General features: G+C 52.1%; 1 protein-coding gene across 11 annotated transcripts in view; it reads right to left on the bottom strand.

The window, feature by feature from the left end:
- Positions 1–13,530, bottom strand: part of TRAF3 (TNF receptor associated factor 3) — a 161,935-nt gene extending 148,405 nt beyond the window's left edge. For 7 of the 11 annotated variants that reach the window (XM_058291339.2, XM_058291349.2, XM_058291306.2 and 4 more), the window contains exon 1: positions 10,880–11,024. The gene's annotated coding sequence lies outside the window, so the exon portion shown is untranslated. Of the gene's footprint in view, positions 1–9,351; positions 10,657–10,879; positions 11,025–12,328 lie in introns of those variants that run through there. The other 4 variants (XM_058291321.1, XM_071213659.1, XM_071213663.1 and 1 more) reach the window with 4 other exon arrangements.
- Positions 13,531–15,202: the final 1,672 nt, after the last annotated feature.

The raw sequence follows: 15,202 nt of genomic DNA on the forward strand, positions 1-15,202 counted from the left end.
TATCATGCAAGGGGGGGGTTTCAAAGAGGCTAAGTGACTTGCCCAAGGTCACAAAGACTGACCAGGACAAGGCAGCTGGCAGCCCTGCTCCTACTGTAATCTTTTCACGTAGGTTTCTGAGGGCCAGAGACCACACACCCCTACCCTTACTTACCTCATGGTTCCCCCTCCCCCTTTCCACCCCCTGGCTTGCCAACAAATACCCTCCACATTTTCCACCTTTCCCTACATAATTCAGGGATGTTTACATTTGTCGTGAAACACTCAGAAACACGGAAGGTCAGCGCTGTAAGACCCTGTACCGACCACAGTCAGGACAGGACCTTTAGAGAAGAGGCCTTGCAGACCAATTTGCCTTGCAGATTTTTTTCAGATTAAACTATACCTTACATATTTCACTCTAAGTGTAAGTAACTAAAATATGAAAAACAGTTCCCAAATCCTGAAAACAATATAAAAAGCAAAGAACAGCTATCTTAATTCATCTCAGCACAAGTAAATATCTATTGTACAAACCTGAGGACAGACAGGCAGGCCAGGGTAAGCTACGCAGCTTACTGCTGAAATGGTGCTGCCCTCCCTGCCAGGGCACTGCCCTCCCCAGCCCTCAAGCCTCATCCCCACCCCTGGCCCCTAAGTTGGTCTCCCCAGACCAATGTCACCATATTCAGGAACAGAAAATTCCGAGAGAAGAGGAGAATGAAAAAGGTTTAAGCAGTACTGAAAGAAGAATCCTCAAAGGTTTATGGATCTTACTGAGAGCAATTATCTTCTCTCTTATGATAGGTCAAAGGCCCGCAAACCCTTAGAATTCAGAACAAAAGACAGATTTTTAAAAAGCACCACTACTCAAAATATGTAAGTTTACTTCTCCAAGAGCCCTCAGATCATCTAGACCAGGGGTTCACTGGCCTCAGGAATCACAGAAGGGGCTTCAGGAGCTCCCAGGACTCCCTGAAATTCCATTCATTAGTCGTCATTCTGGAGTATGAACCACTTACACTAGCGTGCCTTCCTCATTCACACATCTTTTGGACAGAAGGCTGGGTGTCCAGGAATGACAGGTAATTTGGGAGCAAAGGTAGAATATACTTGGGAAACACAGGACTGGGCAGCTAGCTCCTTGACTGGCTTCCGGCCAGAGATGGCTGGGGCTAAAGCATGGCATTAGACCACACCCCCTGTACAGGTAGACACAAACAGACAGACACAGCCTCTCCCACCTGCATTAATCCAACACCTTCTGGCACCATTAAAGCCAAAGATGCAGATTTCTTGTTTCGTTATTTAAATGCACTCTCTCTCATTTCCCTGTGACTTCATCACGTTTGCTCCACCTCCAAGAATGTTGCAACAATCAGCTGAGAGAGGCTTAAGAAGTCAGGTCTACAGAAAATGAGATGAGATGTCCATGTTTGACCTAATGCACACACCCCTCTGTACACATTGTCAAACTACTCCATATTTTTACACATAAACAGCCATAACTTTAATCTAGTAAGTCTCCAGGGGATATACCAGAATGATCTAGGGTGAAGAAAAGGAAACTTAGGACACGTAGGCCTACTAATACTTTCTCAGTGAAGTAGGGTTTTGGTGTTTTTAAGAACAAAGAGAAATATAAACTTTATGAAAATAAAACGTGTGGACCCTGTGATAGTTAGGCTAATGTGTCAACACAGTCAGATGATTTTGCCCAGTTGTTTGGTTAAGCAAGCACTGGGTTAATTGTAATACAAGGACATTTATGGACTTTAGTCACCAGTAAGTTTACTGCATAGATAGCTGATAACATCTACATCAATCAGGGAGATAAATGAGCTTTATCCAATCAGTTGAATGCCTTAAAAGAGGACGTGGAGGTCTTTGGATGGCGAATGTCTCCTGTGAACTCATCAAGAACCTTCACTGGACTTTCACTGGAGCCTCTGGTTTGCAACCTGCCTGTAGAACCTGGACTTGTGCATCCCCACCGTCACGTGAGAGACGCTTACTGTCAACAGATATCTCCTATTGATTCTGTTTCCCTAGAGAAAACTGACTAATACAGACCCAAAGTTGTACTTCTGACAAATAGGTGATCAAGGATGCCAACTGATTAAACAAATAAAATGTATATTTTATGCAGGCATTTACCATTTTGTGAAAAGATGTATTTCAAAAGATTACTCATAAAGTCTTGGTTCAGAACTCGGAATGCATTTTCTCACAGAATATGGGCAACACAAGCTGGCGTTTCCATTTGAGCCCACAATAGCCTGTCTTAATGTATCTGATGTACACTCTGAAAGCTCTAGGCCTCTAACCACACCGTGTAATGTAGTACAGAGAGCCTCACGTTCCTGACACTCCTCCTGCCCGAGGGGGGGGCCAGTGTTCCCTCGCCTAAAATCTGGGAGGGCTTCTTGGCTGTCGTGACTGATACAACAGGGCAGAAGTGACACAATGCCAATTCCCAAGCCCAGGCTTAAGACACTGGCAGCTTCCACTTCCTCTCCTGGAGCACTCCCTCAAGGAGCCCTGACTTGCCAGGGAAGAAGCCAACTGCTCGAGGGGAGAACCATCTGCAGAGGCCCTGAGCCCACGTGGGAGGGAGGTTCCGCTGAGCCCTGCCCTACAACCACCCACGTGTGAGTGCATCTGCCCAGGACCCTCCAGACCTCAGACGAATGACGGAGGGTCCCGCAGGCAACGCCGCACAGAGCAGAAGAGTTGCCCAGCCAAACCCACCCGGTCAACACACAGACCCGGGGGCCCCCTAACAGGCTGCTTTTAAGGCACTGGGTTTTAGGGTGGTTTGTTACTCACCTGGTTCAACCGGCAGCTTTTTCAGGAAATGACAGAGGCACACCTCCCTCGTGCCCTGACGTCAGGAATAGAGTCCCCTTCCCTCGTGCCCCACTGGCAGGCACAGGACGGGAGTGTGGCAGGGGTGCCAGCCAGGAACTCCCCCCTCCCCGCTGTGAGTCACGGGGGCCACAGCCTGTGCCTGGAGCCAGCACAGTGGTGTACAAGAGCGTGTGTGTTCAGGTGTAGGATGTGCATGGCATGGGCTCGCCTGTCTGTTTCAAAACCCGCCTAGAATCTTCTATACACTACTGAGTTAGGGAAAGACAGGTTTCAAAATTCAGAAGAAATATGATCTTCTGTCAAAATGTGGTGGATCCAGAATGGGGTTTCACTGCTACAAACACCTGAGCTTTTATCACCTGCCAGGCACTATCCTAGTACCTGATTTAAGGCCAAAATCTGCTAAGAAGGAATAAGCAAGCTGAGGGACTGGAGAGCAACAGCCTGAGTTATTATTTTAGTTGGGGTGCTCAGGGAAGGCTTCTCCAAGGAGGCGAGATCTGAACTGAGACCTGAATGATCTAAAGAATAACTGAAGAAAATAATATATTAAAGTAAGAATTTAAATTTCCTCAAAATTCATCATAAATTGCTTTCTTTAAAAAAGGCATCCAAATACAGATGTTTCTATTTGTGCAAATACAGTGATTTTCGTTTCCAGAGTGCTACCTTCATTACAAATGGTTTCCTTACGGTCCAATAGTGTGCTGCTTTGATACCCGCCTGCAGGATAGTCTACCAGCGCCAAGTCCTATTCCCAGGAGAGTCTGTCGTTCACCCTGCCACTAGGTCAGGTTCTCCTCACGAAATCCCTCCGGAAAGGAAAAGGGGGAAGGAATCACCATTTATGGTATGCTAGGTGCTCACATCTTCTCACATTCTCACTTTTAATCCTCACAACTGCCTTTTTATAACTGAGAAATCTGAGGTTCCAAAAAGATAAGTAACTTACTCATGTAACAGGTAAAAGAAGGACCAGAAATTCAAATCAGGTCTGACTCCAAAATCCCTCCTACTTCCATATATAAACCCATTTCCTTTTTACTGCACACATATCTTAGGCCGGACTGAGGAGGCAGACCCTGCCCCAAAAAGGCTCCTCACACGACCCACCCAAGGTATCCCAGGGCATCCCTCGACCAGGAGGAGTCAGGGAAGGCTCTGAGAACAAGGCCCTGCCTACCCCACGCCAGTGCCCCCACCCTAAAAGGGCCAACTTGTCTAGGGAAAAAGAAATCTATCCTCTCACCCCAGGAAGCTGACTGTGGGGCCTGAGGATCTAGCCCTTCTCAGAGCAGGTACAGAGGCCAGGAAGCAGGGCCACCCACCCAGGCCAGCCTCTGCTGCCCTCCCTGGTTCCATGTTCAAACACTTCACAAAGGTTCTACCAGAAGAGCCACATAAAGTACTTTCCAAAACAGCTAACATCATTACTTCCCTGATAATGGTGGAGAGGGATTCTTTTCCTTTAACTTATATTCCCATAAGCAATCTGTAGTTATAATTAAATTCAAGATGAATGGGTGGAAATTTGGCTGTGCTGGGCTGTAACCACCACACTCTCAATAGTGACCAGGCCTCAGGGACTTGTTCACTGCTAACAAGCTAGTGTTTGTAAAACTCTGTAAAGACATGATGACTAAATACTATCATTATTACTAGACTACTGGTTTAAATGTACATTAAGAGAGAGAAAGGGGAAAGAAAACACATTAGTAAATCAGGTTAGGGACTGCTACTCAGCAAGATGTAAGCAACATCTGAACCACAGGGGTAAATATATTTTAACTGAATTTGTTAAAGGATATTGAATGCAGTGTTGCTGCTATAAGAAAATAACTAAAAATACTGAGGCAGAAGAGAGGCCCAGTTGGAGAAATAAACCAAAACGGTCAAAACAAATGTTGGATGAAACAGAAAGACTACACGAAGAAGCACTATGAAGAAGCATAACTAAAAAGTATAGAATCTGTACAAAATCGAAAATTAGGGCTGTAATTCAGCTTCAACTGACCACAGCGCAATGACAAAAAGGGCCCGTTGCCGTTCGCCTCACCTGTAAAATGGAATCCCTACCTCACGAGATAAGCTGACACCAGGGCGGCACCCCAAGGTGGCCAGTGCCCCCTCCTGCGCCCCTGAACGGCAGATACGGGGGTCTGTCTATCTTGCATGGCCTCAAACACAAGTCTCCATCTGCCCGCCCCTCTGCAAGGTCACTCCCGTTCAGCCTTTTAAAAGCCATGTCCTCCAGGAAACCTCCCAACCCCCAGGCCCAACAGCACGCATGCCCCTACGCCCCTCAGTGCCACGTCCCACCAGTCTGGCACCTCCATACTGTGCCGTAACCCAGTCACTCTTCTGGTTCATGCATCAGACAGAAGCTCCTTGAGGACGGTGAGCACATCGTATCTTGTCTGACATTTTAGCTTTAGTAACTAGCACAGCTCCGGGCACATATCTTCTCAAAAAGGGTCTGCTGGCTGAATAAATTCTCCATTACCCCTAGCTGGGATCAGAAATCACGCAGTCTCTTGGGGGCAAACCTTGGCAACATGAAGGATACAGGAAAAACCTCTATTCTGGAAGAATCTTCCCTGCTTTGCCTTCGTCTGACTGGGAGGAGCTGCTTGCACAAACACTCTGGGCCTCAGCTACCTCCCGTACAGAATCTGCCAGAAAATCTCTGAGGTCCACAGCAGGGAGCTCGGACATATTCTGATGACACTCTCAGATCATAACCTCTCCCCCACTCTAGCTCAGTCTCCTGTCCTGTTAACATCGACATCTGCAACGCTTTTCAGTGTGTTTCATTTCTAACTGGCAAGGAATGTGGGAGGTGAATTAGCCCCATTTTACAGATGGGGGAAAAAAAACTCAGAGAGGCCCTGTGCCTGCCCAAGGTCATTCCACTGATAAGCAGAGAAGGCAGGACTGGAATCCAGACCCTCCCAGCCACTGTTCTCTGCCCTGCTTGGGCTTCTCAAGTGGGTAAGAGCCTCAAGGGTACAGGGTAGGATGCCAGGGGCCTCCTTGGGGATCCAGTGGAGCCAAAAATAAACACATCTTTTGGAGAATGAACCGTACTCAAAAATTAGAGGAAACAAAGTATGTTTCTATTAAAGCAAGCAGACATATTATCAAGTAGAATATAAAATTCACATTAAATTTTAAGATAGAACTTACTGGGCTTGATTCCCAGACTCCCATTAAGGGGAAAACTTTAAGATACACCTGTACTAAAGGCAGGCCATGTCCTTTCTCATGCAAAAAAGCCTTCTGAAACCTCAGCACTTAATTTACCCTATAATGAAGTTTCAAACAACAGGTTATATTAATCCAAAAAGGAGAGAACTTAATTTCTAGCATAAAGTTGTGACTTCTGGGCATTACTGGACAACGAAGGGTTCAAGAGAACTAGTGTCCCTATTCTTTCCTTCTAAGTCATTACAAGCACCCAGAAAGTCACAATGGCAAGCAACGTTGCCCATCACACAAGTCCCAGCACAACAAACGACAGCACAAGTCCCTGAGCAACAAACGACAGCACAAGAGGACAGGAGCCCCTGCCCTCCAGGAGCCTCCACGTGGCTTAGGGAGGCGGTTCCAGGGCCCACCCCTCACAGACGCACATTCCAAACCACGTGGCGCTCACTCTGGGGCGCCCCTCGTGGCCCTCCTCTCTCCTGAACCTGCAGAGCCCGAGCACAAGTCTTGAGGAGGGCCTCCACGTGACCTGGTGGGGAGGTGGGGCCTCACAGGTACCTCAGGTGCACACAGGCCTGGAATGGGTGGTGACCTTCCAGAGCACAAAGGTCATCTCCAAAAACCTCCACCATGTGATAGCGACTCCTGGAGCCTCACACCTCGGCACCCTGGAGGCCTTGGCTGTCCTCAGGTCTGTTAGCCCTCTGGGTCCATCACGCAGATTTTCTCTCTGCTTTAAGAAAAGAAATAGTTTCTAGTAAGCATGCTTTGGGGTTTTGCCACAGAATCAGTGCTTAAAGTAGAAAGGAAACCAGAATATCAGAATAGCAGGTGTGATATCTTTCTTTGTAACAGGACCTAATGAGAGGTGACCAAATGGCCTCCATTTAAAAACAAACAAACCAACAAAAAACAGTCAAAATCAACGTGCAGCAGCTCCTAGGAAGCAGTAAATCCTGATACAAAATATAGGGTCCAAATTTTTATTTCTTGAGAATTAAAGAGATTTAGGTCCTTCCAGGATGGATAACAAATCGTTATTGATTTGGAGAGTCCTTTTCAATATTTCCTCCCCCCCTTCCGGAACTTTCTACCTATGCTCTACCTGTTACACAACAACACATGGCGAGGCCCGTGCCAGCAGCCAGCGCAGACCACCCGACCTGCTGCAGCTCCTGGTCCCCAGGGGCCTTGGCAGGAGCCTGGACATCACCCGAAGCATCACAACTGGCGGCCCGTGGCCAGGGGCACCACCAGCCCGGTACCTGCTGGCAAGAAGCAACAGGACAGGTGACCTGTACGTATGTGAACTTTATCTCAAGAGAGCAAGCGGTAACTAAAAAAAAGAAAAAGGACAGTAAATTGTCAGATTCCGTTTTACCAAACCAAAAAACGGGGTGGGGGGGGGAGTTGTCCTCGGGGCCATGCAGAGCAGAGCCCTCCTGAGGCAGGCTGAGCCTCTCTGGCCACCCGGTCAGCCACGAGCTTTCCCTTTCTAAATTTCCAGCATTCATCCATTCTTCTACACAATCCCTCATTTACTTTATCCCACCTTTTAGTACTTCCTAGTTTTCCTGGTATGTCTTCTCTCTCCAGCTAAGCAGCCAGCCCTGAAGGTGAGGTGGTGAATTCTCATTTTTTCTCACCCTTCCTACCACAAGCTTTTGTCCTGGTCAAATACCTGTTGGCCTCTGGCATCACCCAGTGCTGTGGACAAGACGCCCCCACCTGTGCAGATCGTGTCCTTTATGGCAAGTGCCATGTCTCACTGGCCTTGCTACCTCCCAGCACGCTAACTAGAACATCATGGAAACTCGGGGCATGTTAATTGAACGTTAATTAAATGAGAAAAAGACTCCAGAGTCCCAGTCAATGCTCCAGTTACCTCAAGGAATAGAGAACACAGGGAGAGACGCCAACCTGATTCTGGGGTGGACAGAAAATAAATGCAATGCTTGCTTCATGACCTCCCACGCCTGCCAGCCTCAATGCATGGCATCTCCCAGGGCAACGGAAAGTTTGCACCAAAAAAAAAAGTTTTATGTTGAATGATAAAAACCTCACCTTTTCCTTCCTAGGTCTTCTCTCTCTCTCTCCCCCTCTCAAGATAGTCAATAAATGCCTTCTAAAATGAAAGCCATTTTGCATTTTTAGTTAATTATGAAGAGCAAATATCACACAAGCACACACAAGCAGAACTAAAATTGCAGTTTCTTCCTATCTCCACTAGCTCCTTTGGGACCAAGGCCTGCAAGCCTCACCCACATGACTGCCTCCTGCCCAGGCATCCCATCGCACCCATCCCTGAGCCACAGGCATCTGGCCCTCCCTGCCTCAGCCTCATTCCTCGTCTCAGCACCACCTTCCCACTCAGGCCTGGGCCACCTCTCCCTGGCCGTCGCCTCCCAAGTCCTCTGGCCTCACCTTCTCAATTCGCACTCTGTGTTCCCTTCCCAGCTTCTCTCTGTACCTGACGTCCATACTCTGCCCGCCCCCCCATCCGTTTTTGTTTCCTCACAAGGGGATGCCACAGAATTGACACTGAGGGCCCTGCTCAGGACACGTCTCCTCTGCTAAGTTAAGTTGACCACTGCAAGGAAACGCAACCATTGCATAATATATGATAGGTTAGATCACTTGCTGCTCAGCGTCTTGCTATACCAAGATGAAAAAACAGAGGGGCAAATTTAACGCAATTTCCTTTGTTTGCTTATGCTAGCTCAGACTTGCACCACCACAGTGACAGTTTTATCTTTCCTGAAGTATAGCTTCACCATCAGGAAGAAAGGACTGTAAAGGAGTGACAAATCATTCCCATCTTTCAGCTCTTAAGCATATCTATCCTGACAACACCCCAAAAAGGCCCTTCTCATTTTACACGGTGCAACACTAAAGGGATTCTAGTTACAGGTGTTTACAGAATCGAAAATCCCAAACACAGAGGAAAACAGCAGGAAGCAGCCCAGATGGTTCAGTTAAATTAAGGACTTTCTTCCAAGCAGGAACGCGAGTAAGGCTATGTTGATGATATTAACAGAAACAATCGGCCACTGTTACTGCCTGTTTCCAATGGAATGCCTCTAAAGCCTTCTCAGCAAGTGAGGCCATCTTATTAATTCCAAAAAGAATGGAGAGAATCCAATGAAAGAACTGGTCTTCATTTCTATCACAGAAAAATTTCACACGAATGCCTTTAAAAAAGAAATGCCAGAATTCTCCCTGCCAGCTCTCCCTGCATTGTGACAGCTGGAACAGATGGCGCCTTGGTGAGACACTTCACATCTTAAACCTTACCCGTGATAAGGTCTGATTTTTAACTGGTGATGCTGGAATCCAAGGGCTGTCAGGATTTCCGTTATGAGCACCTACTCACAGGGATTTCCAATCTTGTATGCTATTTTCCAGGTTTCACACTGATAAGGTTTATTTTGGCCAAAGAAATTTTTCATCTTTAAACTAATTCTTAACATCCATATTATCACAACCTGGTGAAAAGGTAAACATTTCCTCTCATTTGATAAAAGAATGGCTGTACATGGTTTTGCCAGCCATCCTCCACATGATGCAGTCTTTTCAACAGGCCATTTTCAAAGATGTGAAAGACACGGGAAGGTTTCAAGACCAACTGACGGTTCAGCAGGTCATGTCTTCAAATGAGGATTGTACAGACACAGACGAGATACTAAAAACAGTATTTCCAAAGGTTTCACTAGTGTGTATTCACAGCAAATGCTGGGGGGGGGGAAAAACCACCGCCAGGATGGTTCCTGTTGAGTTGCATGCCGTGAATGTCAATTAGGCAGGAGCGACAACAGCCATTGCGACTCCACTGTAAGACATAAATAATACACACACCCCGATCGCAGGCTGAATATTTATCCAGAACTTAATGCAACCAACGTGGAAAAGAAAGTCTTTGCTGCAACCGACCATGATCTGCAAGCTCCTTAAATTTCAAAGCACGTCCAACACGCTTCGCCCATTTCCATTCTGTTGCTGTGTTCAAAAATAAAGGTGCAGCAATTTCCCACACACGATTCCCTCTAAAGGTCTAAATATTAAACAAACGTCCCCAAACGAGGTCGCAGTGTGAAAACGTGGCCACGCATCCTTGAGCAAGAGCCTGGCACCTCCAGATGAAATTCTGGCAAGGCCGTGGCAGGTCCGCTCCGTGGCCCGCGCCCCGGGGGCCGTGGGCACTAACGGGAGGTGGAATGCCTGCCTTTCGCCCAAAGCTGGCCGCCGGCGCCCGCCCGCCTCGGAGGCCACCGCAGCCCTCGGTCATCAATCAGTCAGAGAGGCTCGGCTGCAGCGGATGACTCAGGAGCAACTTTTCAATAATGGCCCAAAAAAAAAAAAAAAAAAATCCTACCCTAGCCCGGGGCAAGCACGTTCGTCTACGCGGACAGCCCGAGTCGGAGTATTTCTCACGCCGTGAAAACACAACCTCGGAGCGGGAGATGCTGAGGGGGGTCACGTTTCTGAGGAGGCCTGGGCGCCCCGTTTCCTAAAAAGCGGCGGCCCGGGGCCCGGCCTCCGGCGCGAAGTTTCCCAAAGTTCCGGCGGGCGGGGGGCGGCGGGGGCCCGGGCTCGGGAGGCGGCGGCCCGGGCCCGCAACGCTCGGCCCCCGGCCGCCGGGAGGACGCGGGCCTGCGCCGGGCCCCGCGCCGCCGGGCAGCCCCGGGGGGCGGCGGGCGCGCGCGGCGGCGCCGGCGGGAGGGAGCCCCGGCCGCGCGCCCGGGCCCGCCGCCGCCCCCCGGCCCGCCCCGGCCCCCGCCCGGCCGCCCGCCCCCGGCCCGCCCGCCGCCCCGCGGCCCCTCACCCGGCGTGCGGCGGCTCGGTCGCTCAGGGGCCCCGGGCGCGTCCCCCGCCGCGGTCCGCAGCGTCCTGCTCCCCGGGCGGCCCCATGTCGGGGGCGGGGAAGGGCCGGCGGCCGCCGCCGCCGCCGGCTGGAAAGTCCCTGCTGGGCTGCGACCCCGGCTCGCGCACGCGGCGGCCGCGCCGCGCCGCGCTCCCTCGCGGCCTCACGCACTCGCCCGGCACTTCCTCTCGCGCGCTGGAAATCCCCGCCGGCCGGCGCGCGCCCGCCGCCCCGCCCCCGCGCGCGCCCGCCCCGTTGCCAAGGGCCCTCCCCGGGGCGCCCGCCGGGCCTTAGCAACGGCGCCGCGCCCCCCGCCCCCCGCGCCCGCCGCCCTCCCCGCGGCCGCGCCCCCGGGTGCCACGCACGCGGGCCCAGCGGGAGCCCCTGCCCTGCCTCCAGCTCCTGCGGACACGCCGGCCCGTGCAGACCCACGTCTACACACAGGCACACGGGGACGCACACACTGTCGCCGGCAAACCCGCACCCTAGACAAGCCCTCGGCCAGACACACACTTATAGACACACTAAGGCGCTCGTAGACACACTTAGAAACACAAACACACTCTCATAGGCACTCGCCAGCAAGCACACCTAGAGGCATTCTCACAGACACACTCCCAGACACACACGCAGACTTACTCGCACAGGCACACTTACAGACGCATTTCACAGGCACACGCTTATAGACACATTCGCTCTTACAGACATACCCATAGACACCCACTCTCAAAAACACACAGAGATGGGAAGCGGATGTGCCTCAAAGGATAGGGCGTCTGTCTACCATATGGAGGGTCCAGGGTTCAAATCCTGGGCCTCCGTGACCCGTGTGGAGCTGGCCCATGCGCAGTGCTGATGCGCGTGGGGCGTCCCCACGTAGGGGAGCCCCACGCTCAAGGAGTGCGCCCCCGTGAAAAAAGCTCAGCCCACCCGGGAGAGGCCCTGCACCCGTGAAGAGCTGACGCAGCAAGATGACACAACAAGAAGAGACACAGAATCCCGGTGCCTCTGAGAATGCAAGCGGACCCAGAGGAACACACAGTGAATGGACACAGGAGAGCAGACAACTGCGGGGGACAGAAATAAATCAAAAATAAATTTTTAAAAACATGCTTAGGCACTCACACACCCAAAAGCATAGACACACTCTCACCTGAACTCAGACACATTCACTTAGACATACAGAGACACACTCATAACACAGCCACACATTCATAGACACTTTCTCAGATACACACCATGCTTTCACACACCAACACGCATACGTCCTCACACACACAGCTCACACACACTCTCGCACACATACGCACGCACCCCTACGCACACGCCACCTGGTAGTGTAGACGGGCGGGTGCGACTAAAGGATCTTGGTTCGTTTGGGCCCTCCCTCCCTCGTCCCTGGCTCCACACCTGGGAAGTTATGCCTCGCTCCAGCATGGACAGTAGCGTTCTTGGCTCGGCCGCGCCTGCGCCCCGGCCTCCTTCTACCCCGGGCCAGGGAGCCCATCTCTCCACCGGCGCGGCCTCCGCCCCCCGAGCCATCGATGAATCACCGAGGGCCCCCGAGATAGCCCCCGGCTGGCTGGGGGAAGACAGGGGGCCAGCGGGGGCGGCAGGGCTGTGTCCAGAGGCGCCGGGCCTGCTGAGGAGCTCGGCCTTCTCCACACGAGCTCACCAGCCGGTGCTGAGGAAGCAGAAAGGCGCTTTCATTTTTCACTTCTTGAGGCTTACGGAGCTCCCTAGGCCGGAGCTGAGACCAGTGTGACCAGCTTAAGCCAGTCCTCCTCCTTGTATTTCTCCAATGAGTCATCTGAGTGGAGGCAGGAAGTCCAGCATTTCTCCTGTGGCTTCCCCCACGGAATGTTCCGGAAGCCCCAAGAGGATGACTAGGCTACTGGGGCTACCGTGCCAGCCCCACCTGCCCGACAGGTGCTTGTCTGGTGGCCATAGCCGTGGGACCTTGGTACCCAGGCTCTGCTAGACCTCACTCGGCCCCCTCCTTGGGCACAGCTCCGAGCACCCGAGATGGCCGCCAGTCCAGGCCCCCACCCGCATGGTGGGTCCCCTCTGGGGCTTTGTTTATCTTTTCCTGCCAGGACGAGGCTGTGATGACTTGGACCTCAAAAACTCAGGGTCCCGGTCACGTCCCTCCCCCAGGGCCCCGAATCTCTGTGTGTTGGCCCGTCTCTCCCAGGTCCCCAGCCAGCCCTTGGCCACAGGGCACTTGACCTGGACAGCGGTGCCACGCCCCCCTCCCCACCTTTCATGCACCTGGCGGACTTAGTCAAAACCCTTCTTTAGGGATTCTTTCCAAATAAGCCAGAAGGCGAAAGTTTCAAAGACCCATCAGAGGGGCTTTCAAGGACCTTTTACTCTCCCTGAAAGCGCGCTGCTGCAGCCTGCCGAAGGGACGTTTAGACAGGTCACATGGCGCCAGCCCTCCACAGCGAGCCTTCTCTTTCTGCTCCTCCTCTTTCCTCTTCCTCCTCCACCTTCTTCAATCATCTGAGCAGCTCTGGATCCTGCTTTTTTTTTGGGGAGGGGCCGGGGGGTGCAGCACAAAGAAGCCTGCCCCGGAGACAGGCGGCAGAGCTGGCCGCGGCGGGGCGGGCGCGGGCAGCAGTGACAGGCGGCGAGGAAGGCCAATCCCCGCTCTCTGCCTGCGGTCCTTCCAAGGCGGAGCTCTCTGTTCCCCATGGCAACGGAGCACAACAAGCGAACACCATTTCTGGACAAAGACATTTCTCACTAGGATTTATGTAGCATTACATGTTCCATTTGCTGCACTTCTGGGAGAAGAGCAGGCAGATAGGAGAGTGACTCATGGCAGTGCAACAGTGCAGAGCGCCGATCCTGTTTATTTTGCAAAGAGGAAAAAGGATTCACTGTAGAGGGCGAGGGGGCTCCAGGCCAAAGAGAGGGGGTCTCACCTGGGCTCTCCGGGGTATCTCCAGGAGATACGCTTGCCTCTCCAGGGACACCTCCCCACCACGACCAGCCGCGCCTGGGGTCTAACTTGGGCAGATGCGCTGGCAACGTGTCTCACCGGCGAGTATTACATGTGGCCTCAGGAGGGACCTCGCCACATGGCAAAATAAAAAACAGTTGCACTAATTGCAGGAAGAAGAGGCTTCCAGACCTCCAGACTTCACAACCCAGGTCCTGCACAACGTGTGCGTGTGTACACACACACAAGTGTAATAGAACACCACTTAACCTCATGCATGTGAAGTGCTCTGATATTTTCCATTCTAATTCTTTAATTTTTTTAATGCTCTTCATAACCCTCTAAATTTACAGTTGGTTCCTGACCTGACATTTGGAAACACTCTTAGACGACCAGGACAGCTGAAGACCACGGCGGTGAAGGGGCTTTGGGGCAGTCGGGGTGCGCGGCCACCCCTCTTTTCCCTGCTCCGGCATGAGTGCGTGCAAGGTGGCCGGGCTGGGATTCCAAGGACTCCGACACCTGGCCCACCGGGTCCTGTCCTCCCAGCGGACCACAGACCACAGACCATGGACCCACAGGAAGCCGCCTGCCCGCGCCCCTTCTCTGGGCTGGCCTTGGGACACGGGCAGCTGAAAGCACATGCAGAGGACCCTGCCGGGGCGGCAGGAGTTCCCCCGGGCCGGGGTGGCCTGGCAGCCTCAGGGAGGATGTGCCACGTGGCCATGGGTGCTTTGGGGAACTGACCAGGGGACAGTGGGAGAGACAGGGAAGCCTGAGTAACCCGCCATGGAAACACAGTCTGAGTCTGCTGAGATCAGCTCAGCGATAGGTGGGCTTGAAGGGAAGGCGATGCAGAAGTTACAGAAGAAATGAAGGACAGAGAGAAAGACACAAGAGAGGAGATAAAGGTGGGACCAGGGGACACACAGCTTCTGGAACTGAGAGCCTCGACCCTAGTTGCCACCTCGTGTTTATTGGAAACCACCGGGCAGCTGTCTGCTGTTAGAACTGCAACATCATCTACAATCAATGGGAACAACTGCAACATCTGCAATAGAACAGGTGCAACATTTACAACAAGGAACAGGTAAGCTAGTTTCCCACAACGAGTCTCTCTTCTGTGTGGACTCAGTGAGAGGACAAAGGCCTCATTTTGGGGAGCCCCGGGGTGGGATTCGCCTGTCCCTGGCACTTTCCTGCAATCCCTTGGGAGATAATGAGTCCCGGTCCCACGCCCACCTTGGCCTCCGACAAGGTCTAAAAATGGACCTCTTGGGAGCCAGGGAAGCAGCATGGCACCAAACGCAGCGCCCACCCAACTCGTGAACCCCACC

The sequence above is a fragment of the Dasypus novemcinctus genome, chromosome 3 (genome assembly GCF_030445035.2).
Source record: "Dasypus novemcinctus isolate mDasNov1 chromosome 3, mDasNov1.1.hap2, whole genome shotgun sequence".
Lineage (NCBI taxonomy): Eukaryota > Metazoa > Chordata > Mammalia > Cingulata > Dasypodidae > Dasypus > Dasypus novemcinctus.